The 18,658-nt window shown below is 37.0% G+C and overlaps 2 protein-coding genes across 2 annotated transcripts in view; one reads left to right on the top strand and one right to left on the bottom strand.

Moving 5' to 3' along the window:
• Window positions 1-16,660, bottom strand: part of LOC136855061 (tRNA modification GTPase GTPBP3, mitochondrial) — a 55,117-nt gene extending 38,457 nt beyond the window's left edge. Inside the window, exon 1 of the mRNA XM_067131833.1 lies at window positions 15,052-16,660. The gene's annotated coding sequence lies outside the window, so the exon portion shown is untranslated. The remainder of the gene's footprint in view (window positions 1-15,051) is intronic.
• LOC136855058 (guanylate cyclase 32E-like) overlaps window positions 13,733-18,658 on the top strand; it is a 437,545-nt gene continuing 432,619 nt past the window's right edge. Inside the window, exon 1 of the mRNA XM_067131826.1 lies at window positions 13,733-14,538. The gene's annotated coding sequence lies outside the window, so the exon portion shown is untranslated. The remainder of the gene's footprint in view (window positions 14,539-18,658) is intronic.

Genomic DNA, 18,658 nt, shown 5'->3' with positions numbered 1-18,658 from the left:
ATTAACTGACTGCCTTATCAATTCATTATTCCGAGTTGACATTCCAGTATCTGCTACGTCACCAGAAGGACCCTCCCCTCCTACCCATCTCCCTCCCCGGTAAGCCACGCAGGTAAATTCTTGCCTGCCAGTTCTAATCAGGGTCAGGTAAACTAGGATTGACGGCCATTCGTTAGTCGGTGGCGTCTCTCTTGCCCTGGGGAGAGTTAAATAAGAGTCTGAGAGTTCCCTGAGGTCACCGATTACTGTGAAGCCGTGAATGAAGAAGAATATCTTATCTTCCTTTGTACTTGAACCGAGGTCAAACTGATCACGAGGTTGAGGAAATTGATTAGAACAAGTATAAAATGCGCCGAAGTTTCTTCGGCGCAATCGAGTTTTCTGTATTTACCGTGTATAATCAAGGCCACCGAAAGTAGATCTATCTTTCGGTGGTCTCGGTATAATGCTGTATGACCCGCGGCCCATGAAACTTTTACCACGGCCCGGTAGTGGTCTGTCTATATCGTTGCCAGACGCACGATTATGGCTAACTTTAACCTTAAATAAAATAAAAACTACTGAGGCTAGAGGGCTGCAATTTGGTATGTTGGACGATTGGAGGGAGGATGATCAACATACCAAATTGCAGCCTTCTAGACTCAGTATTTTTCAAGATCTGAGGGGGTACAGAAAAAGTGCGGACAGACAGACAAAGCCGGCACAATAATTTTCTTTTACAGATCATTAAAAAACGCGTGTGACAAGTAAGCTATATTTGATCATTTGATTTATTTTCACGTGAATTCAATTGAAAATAACAGTCGAACTGACGATCAGTGTTCGGAAATGCATTGTATCGTGGCTCCAGATCGGATTCGTCTGTGTCACTAAAGTGTTTCAGAATGCAAGCTAATTCTTTATTCCTTCCACCGTTAGACTGTGGAACAGTCTCCCAGAGGATATCGTGCAATTGCAATGCATTACTACCTTAATACAACTCTTCTTCCGTTTTGATGGTTTACTTACATTTTTATCTATTCATTCATTTGTTAATTTATTGTTTTCTCTTTTAATAAGTGAGTTATCTTCTTTCTGTATTTTCCTTCACTTCCTCTTACTTCTTCCTAATGAGCACCATATTCTTTGGAAGCTTGAATTTCAAGCCAATGAGCCCTGTGGGCTTGTTCGTCTTCCGAATAATAATAATAATAATAATAATAATAATAATAATAATAATAATAATAATAATAATAATAATAATAATAATATTATTATTATTATTATTATCATATTATTATTATTATTATTATATTATTATTATCATTCGGAAGATGAACCCTATTTGGGCAATAATAATAATAATAATAATAATAATAATAATAATAATAATAATAATAATAATAATAATAATATTTCTTATTATTGCTATTATTATTATAACCCGAATAGGGTTCATCTTCAGAATGATAATAATAATAGTAATATTATTATTATTACTATTAAAACCAGAATAGGGTTCATCTTCCGAATAATAATAATAATAATAATAATAATAATAATAATAATAATAATAATAATAATAATAATAATAATAATAATCAGAAAGTGATAACATTTAAGTAAGGCTTACCTTGCTATACCATCAATGCTTGCAAGGAATTTCTCTAGATCCTTCAACCTGCCCTGTTTCGGTGCCTTTCAAAGAAGAAGAAGTAGAAAATGAAATTGAAACTGAGGAAACACACTTAGCGTGGGAGTTGAAGTGATAACTATGGTTATATCATGTCTGAAGACATGACAAGCTTTACAACAGGAAAGCTTCTTCATTGGAGGGGTCGGTAGAGCTTTCGGCTGGCACGCTGTTGGCCCAGCGTTCGACTCTCCGAGCGGCCAGTGAAGAATTAGAGGAATTTATTTCTGGTGATAGAAATTCATTTCTCGTCATAATGTGGTTCGGATTCCGGAATAAGCTGTAGGTCCCGTTGCTAGGTAACCAGTTGGTTCTTAGCCACGTCAAAATAAATCTAATCCCTCGGGCCAGCCCAAGGAGAGCTGTTAATCAGCTCAGTGGTCTGGTTAAACTAAGACATACTTAACTTGACACAACAGGATACTGGTAGATAAAATCAATGTTTCTATTTCATGTTAGGAAACAAATTATAATTTTGGCTTTATCATGATGGAGATTCAGTATTGCAATTTTTTTATGATGTTAATTAATGTATTTTATTTTATTGTGCAAGTGACAATAATTCTAATATTGAATTTCCTCTTCAGGAATTTGAAACAATGTCGATAAATCTACGGTACTTGAACACCTTGTTTCACGGGGTCCAGGATTTTGCAACTACCAAATTTTTGGGATGGGTCAAACTTGACCATTAAGGGGTCATCCAGAGGGGTCATATGCCCATGTCAATGACAACTTTTTAAATCGCTTTATAAAGTCACTTGCTGATATATATGCTTTCAATCAGCGTCTGTGTATCAAAGAAACGTCGAATAATCAGAGAGACAAGGAAATGTCGAACAAAAAAAAAAAACGTCGAACAAACAAAGAATCAAAGAAACGTCGAACAAACATAGAGACAAGAAAATGCCGAGCACAGGAACAAGGAAATGTCGAATAAAAAAGGGATCAAGAAATGCTGAACAAGCTAAGTCGAATAAACAAAATAAGCGTCGAACAAGCAAAGAAACAAAGAAACGTAAAAAAAAGCACAAAGAAACGTCGAACAAACAAGAGACAAGGAAATGCCGAACAAACAAAGGGACAAAGAAAAGTCGAATAAACAAAATAAAAGTCGAATAAACAAAAAAATGCCGGACAAACAAAAGAAACGTCACCTCACTGCACCTTACGTATTATTAGCCCTCACACCAGAAAAAGGTCAATTCATTTACTAAATATAACAAAAGTTGATTAAAAAAAAATGGGTTTTATTACTTTTTTCCGTCCGTAAATGCAACCCAATATTGTTACGGAAGTAATTGCCCCACTTTGAAGTCGATCAACGGTAATTACTTTCAGTTAATTACAAAAGTTATATTAGCAATGATCAGGATTATTATTATCATTATTATTTGTGCTTGGGAGGATTTGACGCTGCTGTAATCCAGTTTATTAATCGCTTTCGGATTTAATTAAGATTTTTCCTCTTTCATCTGGCGAAGCAGGTCGACAAAGGGACCACCACTTGCGGTTCCGGGCGAGTCTCCCGGGATGAGGTTGCTGGCCTCATGATCTTTTTCGTTTGACCTAGGGGCACTGTTATCCAATCAAAATGTATAGTAAATATATATATATATATATATATATATATATATATATATATATATATATATATATATATATATATATATATATATGCTGTCCAACTCCCTCTACTCGCGCAGTCTTGAGCGCTGGATGGCCGAAAGTGGCCCAGTGCGTGGCTTGGCAGCCTAAATTGCACGAAGTCAAACCGAACCAGTGGAGTTTCTGCCATTTCAGAGTATTTTGTCTAGTGCGTTTTAGAGTTGGTATTTTTTATCTGATTATGGAGTGACAACGAACGCTCTCCGATTCTGAACGTGTGGATTAAAATTAACCTTTAATTGAAGCCCCAGGTAACCTGGTAACCCGTTTCCAGTCTGGGGTCATTAGGAGAATTCCTCTTTGGGCGCAGGAATTAATTATTCAGTCAGGTATCAATGGAATTCCCACAGGCCATTTGTAATTGCTACGAAGGGCTTAAGTAATAGCCTCATTATCTGTTGTAATGAGCTGGACTTCAGAACTGAATAACAAGGTGGGGATATTATTATTATTATTATTATCATCTTCATTAGTACTCAGAGTGAAAATGAGCACAAACTGACCGTTTCATCTTAAATTTCATGACATCATTTGACAAGGCTGCATGTGGCCTAACCAAATTTCATTCAGGTATAATGAAGCTCTGTTTCAAAGCACACACACACACACACACACACACACATATATATATATATATATATATATATATATATATATATATATATATATATATATATATATTATATTATATATGTATATGTGTGTGTGCAAACATATATATGTATACATACACATGTATATATACAAATATAATACACACACACGTGCACATACTGTAGATGTATATTGTTTTACAACAGAGCTTCATTATACCTGAATGAAACTTGGTTAGGAAATATGCAGCCTTGTCAAATGATGTCATGAAATCTAAGATGAAACGGTCAGTTTGTGCTTAATTTCACTCTGAGTACTAATGAAGATAATAATAACATCCCCACCTTGTTATTCAGTTCTGAAGTCCAGCTCATTACAACACATAATGAGGCTATTACCTAAGCCCTTCTTAACAATTACAAATGGCCTGTGGGAATTCCATTGATACCTGATTGAATAATTAATTCCTGCGTCCAAAGAGGAATTCTCCTAATGACACCAGACTGGAAACGGGTTGCAAGGCTACCTGGGGCTTCAATTAAGGGTTCATTTGATTCACACATTCAGACTCAGAGAGCGTTCGCTGTCACTCCACAATCAGATAAAAATACAGTTTTAAAACGCACCAGACAAGATACTCCTGAAATGGCAAAACTCCACTGGTTCGGTTTGGCTTCATGCAATTTAGGCTGCCAAGCCACGCACTGGGCCACTTTCGGCCATCCAGCGCTCAAGACTGAGAAAAGAAGGAGTTGGAGTGGTTGGACAGCAAGATCAAGAGATTCAGAAAATTCGGGAGATGGAGTACAAGTATCTTTAGATGGAACTCGGAGCAATTCCCATGGTTGCACTATTAAATAATAGTTCGAGAGGTTGGACATCAAGAATGAGGAAAGGGAGTGGGAAAGGAGGTAAACACAAGGCTTGAAAGAGGGTGCAACTGGGGACAAAAGGGAAGCTGCAAACACCCTGTAGTAATGCTTACAGTGCACCATGTGAGGTGCACTAAAACCCAAAAACTCATTTAAAAACTCCTTTTTCCAACCCTTTCGATGAAATCCTTTCACATCCGCGAGTTTAAGAAATGAGAGAGCGAATTTTTATAAAGGTGACGGTAAATATCCAGAGCAGATATCATCGAGGCTTCTATCTTGCTTCTGGTTGGCGAAATTAACTGGAATCCGCCTCTGGAGGGCGGAGCGCAACGTGAGTTCCACCAATCATCAATGGCTTCAGTGATATCGGCTGCGGATATTGACCGTCAGCTCATAAAGAGGAAACCAAGATCTTGGAGGAGACAGTAAGGTCGAACTTCCTTCGTATTGAACTGATATGACGACGTCAGTTTTAACAAGGCATTATCTCTGATTATTATTATTATTTTATTATTTCCTCTTAATCATGCTAGTGTACTTGCATTCTGCATTTGCCTAAGACCTCGAACTGAAATACAGTGTTTTATTATTATTATTATTGACAGAGCGCAAAGCAAACCATTCACTTCTTCTTCTTCCTCTCCTGATAAAGAAGCCGAATGAATAGCCTCCTCTTCATCCAGAATTCTCGCGAATTCACACTCCCGTTTTATACAAATGTTCCGCTGACCTGTCCCTTCACCCGCTTTCTTTGTCCACTTTCATTCACTATTCCATGAAAGACATTTCCCCTTTCGCTTCATCTCCACTATTTGGAACAAAGAGGTGGTACAACATCTCAAAAAAAAAAAAAAAAAAAAAACACGGAGATTCAAGTAGATTTTTTTTTTTTTTAGGTGGTTCCTCGTCCTGCTGGTGGTTCTTCCTCCTGCAGGTAGTGACTGGCAGGAAGCCTCTGCTTCAGAGGACGTTAAGAGTTTCCTTCTTGGTTTCAAAGTCCTTGGGTCGTGGGTCGCGGCTGCCTGTATGTATGTGAGTGCGTTTGTCTGTTTGAATCAGTGTGTGTGTGTGTGTGTGTGTGTTTGTGCGTGTTTATGTTCGTTCTGGGTCTTCGTATTAATGAGATTAAGTCATTATATCAAAAAGAAATACTTTTCATAGCTCTTATTTCCATCACTACAATAATTAATATATATATAGATATTTACAATATATATATATATATATATATATATATATATATATATATATATATATATAGAGAGAGAGAGAGAGAGAGAGAGAGAGAGAGAGAGAGAGAGAGAGAGAGAGAGAGAGAGAGAGTTAACAAGTTAACGCTCAAGTCTCAGAAGAAATAATCAACTATATAAAGAACACACGCCACATTTGCGTATGACTTACCTTTGATCTACGTACAAACTATTACAGTCCTCTCTCTCTCTCTCTCCCCACAAAGCCCCGTCCCCACACCACATCACGGGCCTTATGTCTATATTGCCAAAACCTGAATAGCCTCGCTTCCAGCATTTTCCGTTTCCCCGACATCTCTTTTGTGACTCCCTCTATAATTAGACTCAAAATCTGTCTTTCTTAAGAGCCCGGGTAAACTGGGCCTCTGTTTTGGGAGTGATGGTGTGGGGGGGTGGGAGGAGGGAGTCATTAACCGTGCCCTCCCTCCCTTCCCCAAGGGGTCTGACCCCCCCACCCCTCCTTCTGTAGACAAAGAGGAAGGGGGTTGCAGAGGATTACGGGAACTGCGAGACAAACAATTTGAAAAAGATGGTGATTCGAAGATGGCGGATGGGTAGCGAGTTTGGGGAAGACAGAAGAAAGGCGGTAGAAAGGAGAAAAGACTGAAGAAGTAGATGAGTGGAAATAATAATAATAATAATAATAATAATAATAATAATAATAATAATAATAATAATAATAATAATAATAATAATAATAATAATAATAATACACAGATGATCATAAAAATGTATCTAAATTTTTGTCATCATCTGTGTATTGCTTGTATAATAATAATAATAATAATAATAATAATAATAATAATAATAATAATAATAATAATAAAAGGATGGTGATGATAATGATGTTAATAATAATACTGGCAGTGACACAATTAAAAAGAGACACCATTTCAGGTCGAAATTAAACTTGTTACTTCCATTTTTTGTTTGAGAGAGAGAGAGAGAGAGAGAGAGAGAGAGAGAGAGAGAGAGAGAGAGAGAGAGAGAGAGAGAGAGAGGATGCAAATTACTTAGCAGATGCCTGAGTTATATTTACTTACAGATTAACTACTCTCTCTCTCTCTCTCTCTCTCTCTCTCATAAAGTGCTGTCAATACATTCAGAAACGGAAGTTCCGTTAAGTCGTTCGAAAGCAAATTATTATTATTATTATTATTATTATTATTATTATTATGTTATATTAATTTTATTATTACAACAGAGATTAACCACATTCACCTTCTTTCCTTCTCCTTCCCTAAATGCACTGTGTAATAATAATAATAATAATAATAATAATAATAATAATAATAATAATAATAATAATAATAATAATAATAATAATAATAACACAATTCATTTCAACTCAGGGCCATATACAGCGATAGATAAGATAGATACAGTACAGTACACACAATTTAGATACACTTGATAAAATGTTTTAATGATTAACGGATACAGCCAATATTTTTAATAATAATAATAATAATAATAATAATAATAATAATAATAATAATAATAATAATAATATCATTTATTTCTACTCTGGGTCATATGGACAAGCGTAGTTAAAATACAATACACAAAATTTAGATATATGAGATAAAAAGTTATAATAATGAACGGTTGCAGCCAAAATTTCTTGTAATAATAATAATAATAATAATAATAATAATAATAATAATAATAATAATAAGAAGAAGAAGAAGAAGAAGAAGAAGAAGAAGAAGAAGAAGAAGAAAGAAGAAGAAGAATGCAAGTTATAAGACTTTACCTTCCCAAAGACATCGCGCCGCGCGTCAAGGTGTCACAGTTCCGCACAGTGAAACCAACGCCAGGAAGATAAGGGAAGAAACGCCTCTTCTTCTTCTTTCAGACAAGAGCAGGAAGCAACAACTTCATGGTACCTCTTAGGGGATGGGGGTCTGGGAGAGAGGGGGAGGGTCCCAGAGCACCGCTCCCAGCTGACAGGAGACTCAACCGAGCGAAAATAATAGATTACCGACCTGTCTGGTTTCTGTCCCAGACGGATTCTCTTGATGCTGATCGCTGACAGATTATTGACAGCAGGGGGGCAAGTTAGGATCATTGGGGCGTTCCGTGTGAAGTCTCCTGAAGTTCTCTCTGGGGGAAATCCTCGTAACAGGTAATTTGGAATTTTTTCTCTCTCTCTCTGGGGCGTTGTCGAATCTTCACTTAAGGACGAAGGTAAAGTGTTGAACAAATTAAGATTTTGATTTTGATGCAAAAAAGTGTGAGGGGAAACTTTTTTTTTCATTAAGGTTTCTGTTCTTGTAATGAATGAATCTTCGCTCTAAAAACAAAGGTCTGGGTCTGAAAGATGGTAATAACTTTCGAAAAATACTGAAAGTGAAGTATACAGTATAGTGGTTTGTACACTTATGTTTATATTCCTTTGACACATTTACATACATACATACAAACAATATACATATATATATATATATATATATATATATATATATATATATATATATATATATATATATATATATATATATATATATACATACATATATATATATATATATATATATATATATATACATGTATATATATACATATAATACATACATATGTGTATTATGAAAAATACATAAATAAAGTAAAAGTCCCGTAGGATTCCTGAAGATCGTTCGCTCAAAGCAAACACGTCCTGTACACGTAATCCTGTAGGATCCCCGAAGATCCTTCAGTCAAATGCAAACAGTTCGAACGCCAGAGTTATCCGTCATCCCTTTAATCAGTCGCAGGAAATGAAAGAGCTAAAATCGAAAAGCTACAAAAAAATCCCGGACCAGTGAATGATGCAAAACCCCAATCAGGATTTATGCGAGGAGTCAAAGGATTTCCGTTATCGGATTTGACACCGATTTTGAAAATAGCTGAGGCTGAAATTTTATTCCGGTGTCGTTTAACAAAACCGGTGATTGGCAATCCATGAGAGAGAGAGAGAGAGAGAGAGAGAGAGAGAGAGAGAATACCACGGTATTTTCATTACATAAATAAAAAAAAAAAATTTTTAAAAATGCGCCAAAGTTTCTTCGGCGCAAACGAGTTTTCTGCACAGCCGCTACGGCATATAATCAAGGCCACCGAAAATAGATCTATCTTTCGGTGGTCTCGGTATAATGCTGTATGAGCAGCGACCATGAAACTTTAACCACGGCCCAGTGGTGGCCTATCCTATATCGTTGCCATAAGCATGATTATGGCTAACTTTAACGTTAAATAAAATGAAAACTACTGAGGCTAGAGGGATGCAATTTGGTACGTTTGATGACTGGAGGGTGGATGATCAACATACCAATTTGCAGCCCTCTAGCCTCAGCAGATTTTAAGATCTGAGGGCGGACAGAAAAAGTGCGGACAGAATAAAGTAGGGACGGACAGACAAAACCGGCACAATAGTTTTCTTTTACGTAAAATTGAAAAGCCGAGGTAATTTCTCTCTCTCTCTCTCTTATAACTAAGAGATGACATCTTTTAGCAATGCTAAGCTGAGACTCAGTGTTTATTATTATTATTATTATTATGTTATTATTATTATTATTATTATTATTACTGCGTTCACTGAACATCCGGGTTGTAATAAGATTGGAATTAAAAAAGGGTTAACTTTGAAATTCTCTTGCCTACAGGGAAATTCGTATGATGGTGACATTTCCCATTTTTCTGTTATCTCTCGTAAAACCAATTTATCCCATTACCTATTTACCCCTAATAGGGAACATAATGACGTTGATAGAGGTAATATTCGTCTCACATTACGACAGAGGAGAAAGTAATGCGATAGAAGGGCCAATGACGTGGAAAGGTTTGCGTTGTAAAGTCTAGAGAGGAACGTCACACGCGAATTTAAAAACCCGTTAAAAAAGAAAACACGAATTGATAGAGTTACTGAGGACGATAATAGTATTGATTATAATACGGGGGGCCTCCGTGGTTCTCGTCGTTTGCAACAGGTTACTGCCGAAAAAGGGGATATGAATATTTTACTTTATATTTTGTCGTTGGCAAGTTTTGGCGTCAGTGGCTATTGCTGTTGTCAAGCCAGTTAATAATAATAATAATAATAATAATAATAATAATAATAATAATAATAATAATAATAATAATTCAGCTAGAGATAATTGGATACAGAATTCCACTGTAGTTTGCTTAAAAGGGAGAGTAAAAGGCAATTCTCAATAATAATAATAATAATAAATAATAATAATAATAATAATAATAATAATAATAATAATAATAATAATAATAAATAATAATTGCTAAATACCATAGGTCTTTATCTTTTCACTCCCGCCTTCTCTGAAAATTTACCAGTATTAGCAATATCCATGTTAATACCTTGAGGCACATTTGCAACATCTCCGCTCAATTATCTATGAAATATTGCAGTTGAAAGGATGGAACAAAGTTACTGTAATGTTATCGCTCTTGCAATATTCCATCTCCACTGCAAAGAGACATTCAATCGACACGAAGCAAGATGTCTCTTCAAATATTCTCCTTCGTCTCTTTTATCTCCCCCCGCCACAACCATCTCCCCCTTCCCCCACCAACCACCCACCTTTTCCTGCGTCAAGGGATAGATCAGCTGCTCTGTGCAGGATTTTTCCTGTCTAATCCTTTGGCTCTGAGTAACAATCAAAGCGCCCTACAACATCATCCAAGAGATCAACTTGGGCCACAAAGACCCTGGAACCTGGAACCTTCAAGTGCGTGAACAAAATCTGAGCCTTGGAACCACGTGAAGGTTGAGCAAAAGCCCTGTAACCTTGCAGGCTCCTGGAACCATATGAAGGTTGAACACAAACTAAGCTGTGAAACCATCTAGGGTCATGGAAGCATAAGAAGGTTGATCACAACCTAAGCCCTGGAACATCCCAGGGTCCTGGAAGCATATGAAAGTTGAACACAAGCTAAGCCTTGGAACCTTCCAAGATCCTGGAAGCATAAGAAGGTTGATCACAACCTAACCCGTGGAATCTTCCAGGATCCTGGAAGCATAAGAAGGTTGATCACAACGTAAGCCCTGGAACCTTCCAGGGTCCTGGAATCATAAGAAAGTTGAACACAACCTAAGCCGTGGAACCTTCCAGGGTCCTGGAATATAAGAAAGGTTGATCACAACCTGAGTCCTGGACCCTTCCAGGGTCCTGGAAGCATATGAAGGTTGAACACAAACTAAGCCCTGGAACCTTCTAGGATCCTGGAAGCATATGAATGTTGAACACAACCTAAGCCGTGGAACCTTCCAGGGTCCTGGAAGCATATGAGGGTTGAAACAAACTAAGCCCTGGAACCTTCCAGGATCCTGGAAGCATATTAGGGTTGAACACAAACTGAGCCCTTCCTGGGTCCTGGAAGCGTGTGAAGGTTGAACACAACCTAACCCCTGGGATCTTCCAGGATCCTGAAAGCATATTAATATTGAACAGAACCTAAGCCCTGGAACCTTCCAGGGTCCTGGAAACACATGACTGTTGAACACAAACTAAGCTGTGGAACCTTCCAAGGTCCTGGAATCATATTAAGGTTGAGGAAAACCAAAGCCCTGGAACCTTCCACGGTCCTGGAAATATATGAAGGTTGAACACAACCTAAGCCCTGGAACCTTCCAGGGTTCTGGAAGCATAAGAAGGCTGAGCGAAACCAAAGTCCTGAAACCCTTCAGGGTGCTGGGGCATATTAAAGTTGAACAAAACCAAAGGCCTGGAACATTCCAGTGGGTGAACAAATCCAGAGCCCTGGAACCATTAAAGGGCTGGACAGATCGCGAGTCCTTTTCGGAGCCTTTCAAAGGTTGAGCTAAGCAAGAGTGACCTTCCTAAGAGCCTTCTAAAGTGAGAATGACAAACACGTCTAGATATTCCAGGAAACATGAAAAAGGGTTGTCTTATTTATTCTGATTTAACAGTTTTTTTTTTTTAGTATTCCTAGTTCCAGTCAATAACTGGTATGTAATTATGCGTCTCAAAGAGGCATTACGTAAGGGAAGGCGCTACCTCCCCTCCCCAACTTGAATGGAGGGGTCTATGAACTTACTTTTTGTAAAGTTCTTTGAGCACTAAACTGATTCTCTATTAACATAGCTACTTTGATCTTGATTAGGTTCTCGTGAGAAAAATAATTCACCGTGATCTGAGAGAGAGAGAGAGAGAGAGAGAGAGAGAGAGAAAATCTGAGAGAAAATATAAAGATTCCTGAAAATTAAAGGAAAATATATCTGTCTCTATGGCTCTTCTCTCTCTCTCTCTCTCTCTCTATGGCTAAAAGGTATATATATATATATATATATATATATATATATATATATATATATATATATATATATATAATAAATATATATATATATAGATAGATAGATAGATAGATAGATAGATAGATAGATAGATAGATAAACCATACCTTTACAACGAAAAAAAGGGCACGGCCAGAAATTAGAATCTGAGACTGACAGAAAAAACTTTTGGAGCTTTTAGGAGTCTGTCAAGTTACACATTGATCGTAAGAACCCCGGTGGATGGGGTGAGGGGGAGAACATAAAAAAAACTTTGGAACCGCTGTGGGAATCCATTGCTTCGAGCCAATGGAATGTATGTATAGGAAACTGATATGTAATATCCGGGACTCTGGGAAGACACGCTGGCGATCAACGGTGCCATGGGTATCTGTTTTTCCTTTCTAATTTTTTCTTTTCTCGCTGGGTATTGGCGCTCGGCAACAAGGGAAGGTTGCAGGCGATTGATGAATACGTATTCGGGAGTAGGCTATATGCCGTTTCTGGGTCGTGTTGGAATACTTTGCGACTGGAGGCAGAACGGTGGTAATTGGATATTCACACACAGGAGAGAGAGAGAGAGAGGTGGTTGTGTATGAAATGAAACGTCAGACCTTTTGTTGAGAATACGATACTACACACTGCGTTCCATATCATGGTATATAGTTTATACAGTCTCTCTCTCTCTCTCTCTCTCTCTCACACACACACACACACACGTCCGTAACCTTTTCCCTTTACCGACTGGAAAGCCCAGTCTAGACTGCACTTAAGAAGAAGAAGAAGGAGAAGTAGAAACTAAGTCTAGGCCTTCTACTCCTTGACTTCGACAAAAACATATGACTTAAAATGAAAAGGGTCCCAACTGGTTAAAAAGCAGCTTCGTTTATAATGAATGTGGAAGAGATGTCCTTTTACAGAGTCGAAATTGCCTTACCACTCACGGGCGAAGTGAAATGAAAGTCATATGAATAATAAATGAAGAAATATAACTCTTGATAATTCAGTAAGTTATCTTGGTTTTCCCTGACGGCAAGGGTTCGATAGGGCTGCTGGGTTTGCCCATCACACTGACCTATGCTTTCGTTTTAAACTAATTCCAGTCCCATGTAACCCTGGTCTGCTGCTTTCTTAGTAGGCATCTATATACCATTAAATACTTCTTTGAATAATGCAACGAGCAGTTGTTTGATGACTTATTAGCTGTAATTATGTACAATACATAAACAATACCAGTTACCTAGTATATTAAAGCTACCAGGGTATGTACTATTAAATACTTAAGTTTAAGTAACAACCATTTAAGTGAACACTCAAACATAATCTCAAAGGGGTGAGGATCACGAGGTTTCTTTCTTGCTTAGTACTACCGTGCGCGCTCAAACCGGTAACGTCACGATCTTCCCACCTGTGACTAGGCGAACTTTTGTGAAGGGCGTTTATTTTATATTCATCCGCTCCCATGGTTTTGTAGGCTGCCGTAGCACTTCTGTATTAGTTTAAGACAGTTTGACTGTGATGTTAAAAGACTGCCAGGACTGACGAAAAGAACGTGGAAACTAAAAGAACTACGAAAACAGTCACTGGTTAAACTGGCTTTGGCTTTGAGTAAACTGGACAAACTCTTCTGCTCTCCTCGTTTGCCCTTTTCAAATAATCACATTGGTCGAAAACGGGGTTTGTTAATCTGTTTTCTGTTGTTTACCAGATTCAGAAGTGCAAGGATTAATCATCAAATGCATCAAATGATCAAAAGATAGAGTTTAAGAAAAATCGAACCAAATAAATTTGTAAATCAAGGAAATGACATAGGCCTACGTTCACTGATCAGCCATTGCGATCCAGCGGTATAATTTCGCCTCAAAGATTCAACAATTTTAACAATTATTTATTTGGAAGGTTACTCCTTCCTCAAATCAAAATGCTTTTAGTGCGGCGACGAGCTCCCTTTACCACTGAAGAAGTGAAGTAAATAGTGATAAATCCGATTTCTCGTCACTGAATTTGAATAAGTGATTTCGTATAAAAAGCTTCTTTCATTGCACTTAAGGGAGAGCTGCAGCTAAATCTAGGCCTACTTCAGCAGCCCAAATGGAACGTGTTTTGCTCACCGTCGCAGCCAGAATGCAATTACAAATCACATCTTGAAGGTGAAGGACAAACAAGGAGAAGAATTCCCTTAAGAGGAAGGTAATTTTACTTATTTAAGTTATCATTTCTTACCATTTGTATGGCATTTTTTGTTTCTATAAGAGAATAATTATGTAGTTGGTTAAGTTAAGAACACACTGGCCTGTTGTGTGTGGTTACCCTAGGAGGCATTAGGCCTATCGTTATTATCAAAATGAACTGGTCTCGTAAGGAGGAAAAATAGGAGCCATTGTTATATTCATACTGACGTCACGATGGACGTGAAATGCATAATAATAATAATAATAAATAATAATAATAATAATAATAATAATAATAAACAGCATAAAAAACGAATAAATTTGGTAAATTTGAAATATTCAAAATATAAAAGTTATATTAGCGGATATGACCAACAGTTTCTGTTGCGAAACCAATTTTTGCAACATTAAGATCCTAATTACTTTATTGCGTAACAAGAAGATGAAGAAGGGAATTAAATTGTCCCAAAGTGATTAAAACTTAATTACTTTTCTTCCCTTTAAAGACAGACCATCATTCGTTAGTACTTACTTAGGCCTAAGTACCTTCCTTTTGAGAACTATTTGCACTTGTTGGTAGATGGGGTCCTGAGGTCCATACCAGGCTTCTTATTCACATCTAACATCTTGGTTCCAGTCCTTGACCAGTCATAGGCCTACTTCCAGGCAGCCAACATTCCAGAACTTCATGGAATTAGGATGTTTAAACCAGCCTAACTTCTTTTCCTGTTCAAAGCACAAATAGGTTTCATGTTCATAACACTATACTTTTGCCGTTCATAGCACTATAATTTTGCTGTTCAAAGCACTACAGTTTTCCCTGATCATATCACTATAGTTTTGTTGTTCAAAGCACTATATTTTCCCTGTTATAAAACTATCGTTTTTCCGTTTATAGCACTATAGTTTTCCTGTTCATAACACTAAAGTTTTCCTGTTCATAGCACTATAGTTTTCCTGTTCATAGCACTATAGTTTTCCCTGGTCATAGCACTATAGTTATCCCTTTTCATAGCACTACAGTTTTTCCTATTCATATCACTATAGTTTTCCTGTCCATAGTACTATAGTTTTCCTGTCCATAGCACTACAGTTTTCCTGTTCATAGAACTATAGTTTTCCTGCTCATAAAACTGTAGTTTCCTGCTCATAGCACTATGTTTTCCCAGTTCATAGCACTATCGCTTCCTGTTCATAGTACTACAGTTTTTCCTGGTCATAGCATTATAGTTTTCGTATTCATAGCACTATAGTTTTCTTGCTTATAGCACTATAGTTTTCTTGTTTATAGCACTATAGTTCTCCGGTTCATAAAACTGTGGTTTTCCGGTTCATAGCACTATATTTTCTCTGTTCATAGCACTATCGTTTCCTGTCCATAGCACTACAATTTTCCTGTTCGTAGAACCATAGTTTTCCTGTTCATAGTACAGTAGTTTTCCTGTTCACATCACTATATTTTCCTTGTTCATGGCACAATAGTTTTCCCTGTCCATAGCCTATAATTTTTTTCTGTTCATAGCAGTATAGTTTTCCTGTTCATAGCACCATATTTTCCCTTTTCATAACCTATAGCTTTTCTTTTCATAGTACTATAGTATTTCTGTTCATAGCTCTGCATTTCCCCTGTTCATAGCACAATAGTTTTTCTGCTTATAACACTATAGTTTTCCTGGTCATAGCACTATAGTTTTCCTGGTCGTAGCACTATAGTTTTTCTGTTTATAGCACTATAGTTTTTCTGTTTATAGCTCTATAGTTGTTCTGTTCATGGTACTGTCTTTCTTGGTCATAGCACTACAGTTTTCCTGGTTATGGCACTATAGTTTCCCTGGTCATAGCATTATAGTGTTTCCTGGTCATGAGATAGTACTATAGTTTTTCCTGGTAATGGCATTATACTGTAGTTTCCTATTCATGGCACTATAGTTTTTCTGTTCATAGCCCTATAGTTTCCCTGTTCATAGCACAATAGTTTTTCCTGGCCATGGCACTATACTGTAGTTTTCCTGTTTATAGCACTATAGCTTTTCTGTTCACAGTACTGTAGTTTTCCTGTTCATAGCACTATAGTTTTCCCAGGTCATAGCACCATAGTTTTCATGTTAACCGCCAGACATACCATAGCTCCTCTTCTCACAAAAGCTTTTAAACAACTAAACTATTATTAATTTGTTTTGTTTATTGGCTTAAAGACTCGGACTGGATGGAGTTGCCATGTTTTGAGTATTTTCAGCAGGTAACTGTCATTGAAAAAATCGTTAAAAAAATCATAAAAATCGATATATATATATATATATATATATATATATATATATATATATATATATATATATATATATATATATATATATATTGCTATGACGACATAAAGGTTTCTTGTAAAGTGCACTTAAAGTTTATTGTAAAGTAGCCTTGAGTGTGGATCTTTGTCTTAATGACCGTCGTAACGGTTTAGAGATTTTGAAAAGTCTTGCCGCAATGTACTTTTTTTCTTTTTAGAAAACTTACTTTCCGTGTTGCATCGTATTTATTTTATCTTAAAGTTTTATCGATATCTGAGAGGTTACTTAGTTGGCCTCTCTCTCTCCCTCTCTCGATAAACCAGTTCTTGGTAGACTTGAAATTAATCAGTTAATTCCTAGAACGTAGGTTGTTCACCTTAACATCTCTTAGATTATAAATACAGGAATCCGATGCCTTCATCCTAATAGTTATGAGAGAGGAAAAAACGTCCTACGTCGGGTTTCCTAGACCTAAAGTTGGGATCTAACTACTCCTTGCGTTCATATCGGATAACGACTGGAGTGGAGTGGTTTCCGTGTAATCTGAGAGAGAGAGAGAGAGAGAGAGAGATAGGTGGGGGAGGATGTGAGAGGAGGAGAAAAGGGGTGAGAGAGAGAGAGAGAGAGGGAGAAAAGGGGAGCCTGGGAAGAGGAGAGGGGTGAGAGAGAGAGAGAGGGAGAGAGAGGTGGGGAGGATGTGAGAGAGAGAGAGGGGTGAGGTAGGCGTGTGAGGGAAAAGCAGAGCCTGGGGAAAGAGAGAGAGAATGTCCAGAAGAGAGATAAAAGACCAAAATGGTAGGCGTGTTTTTCATATTTAAAGCGTTTTTAGACCACTTCTTATGATGAGGAAACACCACAATTTTTGCCATATTAGACAGAGCCTTGGGGAAGAGATCTAATCTTATAAGTCAAACGTCAAAATCATTCGTGAAACTAGTTTTCTGATCAGTCTGTCGTTGCCGATTAGATAATCATTAATATCTCTCTCTCTCTCCTCAAAAGTGCTCAGAGACAAAAGTTTATTATTTTATATTGTGCAAATTATAGTGTACCTATTTTCTTATATCTCACCAGAAGTTATTTCTGGACCGTACTGTACCACCCAAACGCAGAAGGGAAAAAGTCTGTCGTTAGGATAGATTTTTTTCTCTCTCAACAACTCTTCTTGTTGACCTAATTAGTGAATTAAGTACCTGGTCTTTAGTCGACTGTAGTGGTTGGCACCAGTGTGATGAAGGGAATGGAATAGGATACCTTTATATTTAAGGTTGAATAAGTATATACCTGGTCTTTAGTCACTGTACACACCAGTGTGATGACACAATGGAATACACCACACACACAATAATATATATATATATACACACACACACACATATATATATATATATATATATATAAAATGTGTGTTACTTTACCTCTGTTTCCAGCGTATGGCTTTAAGTCAAAATTTCATGAAAATCAAATAAATACGCGGCTTGACACCCTAAATTTCATCAGGTTGAATCAAATGCTTCATAAAATTAAATCAGGTGCTCGCCTTGACAGCTTAATTTTTTTAAAAACTGAATTAAATACTAAAAAAAATAGGTTTGAGAGGCCAGAATTTCATAAAAGTCAAATAAAAAATAACATGAAAACATCCACCGGATGAGACTGTGTCCTCAGCTCGTTATTAGTTCGTTAACTCGCCAACAACGATGACTTTCGTCCCAGAGGATGTTTGCAAAGTTGGTTAACGCAAAACCTAATTTACGACGTTGCAAGGTAAGCGGGCGGAAATGAATTATGTGTATGAAGGAAGGAAAGGTAATTATTCTCCTAAAATGAAGCCTATCCCCCTCTCTCTTTTCT

The sequence above is a fragment of the Macrobrachium rosenbergii genome, chromosome 30, assembly GCF_040412425.1.
Source record: "Macrobrachium rosenbergii isolate ZJJX-2024 chromosome 30, ASM4041242v1, whole genome shotgun sequence".
Classification (NCBI taxonomy): domain Eukaryota; kingdom Metazoa; phylum Arthropoda; class Malacostraca; order Decapoda; family Palaemonidae; genus Macrobrachium; species Macrobrachium rosenbergii.
This window is presented reverse-complemented; position numbering and strand designations above follow the sequence as displayed.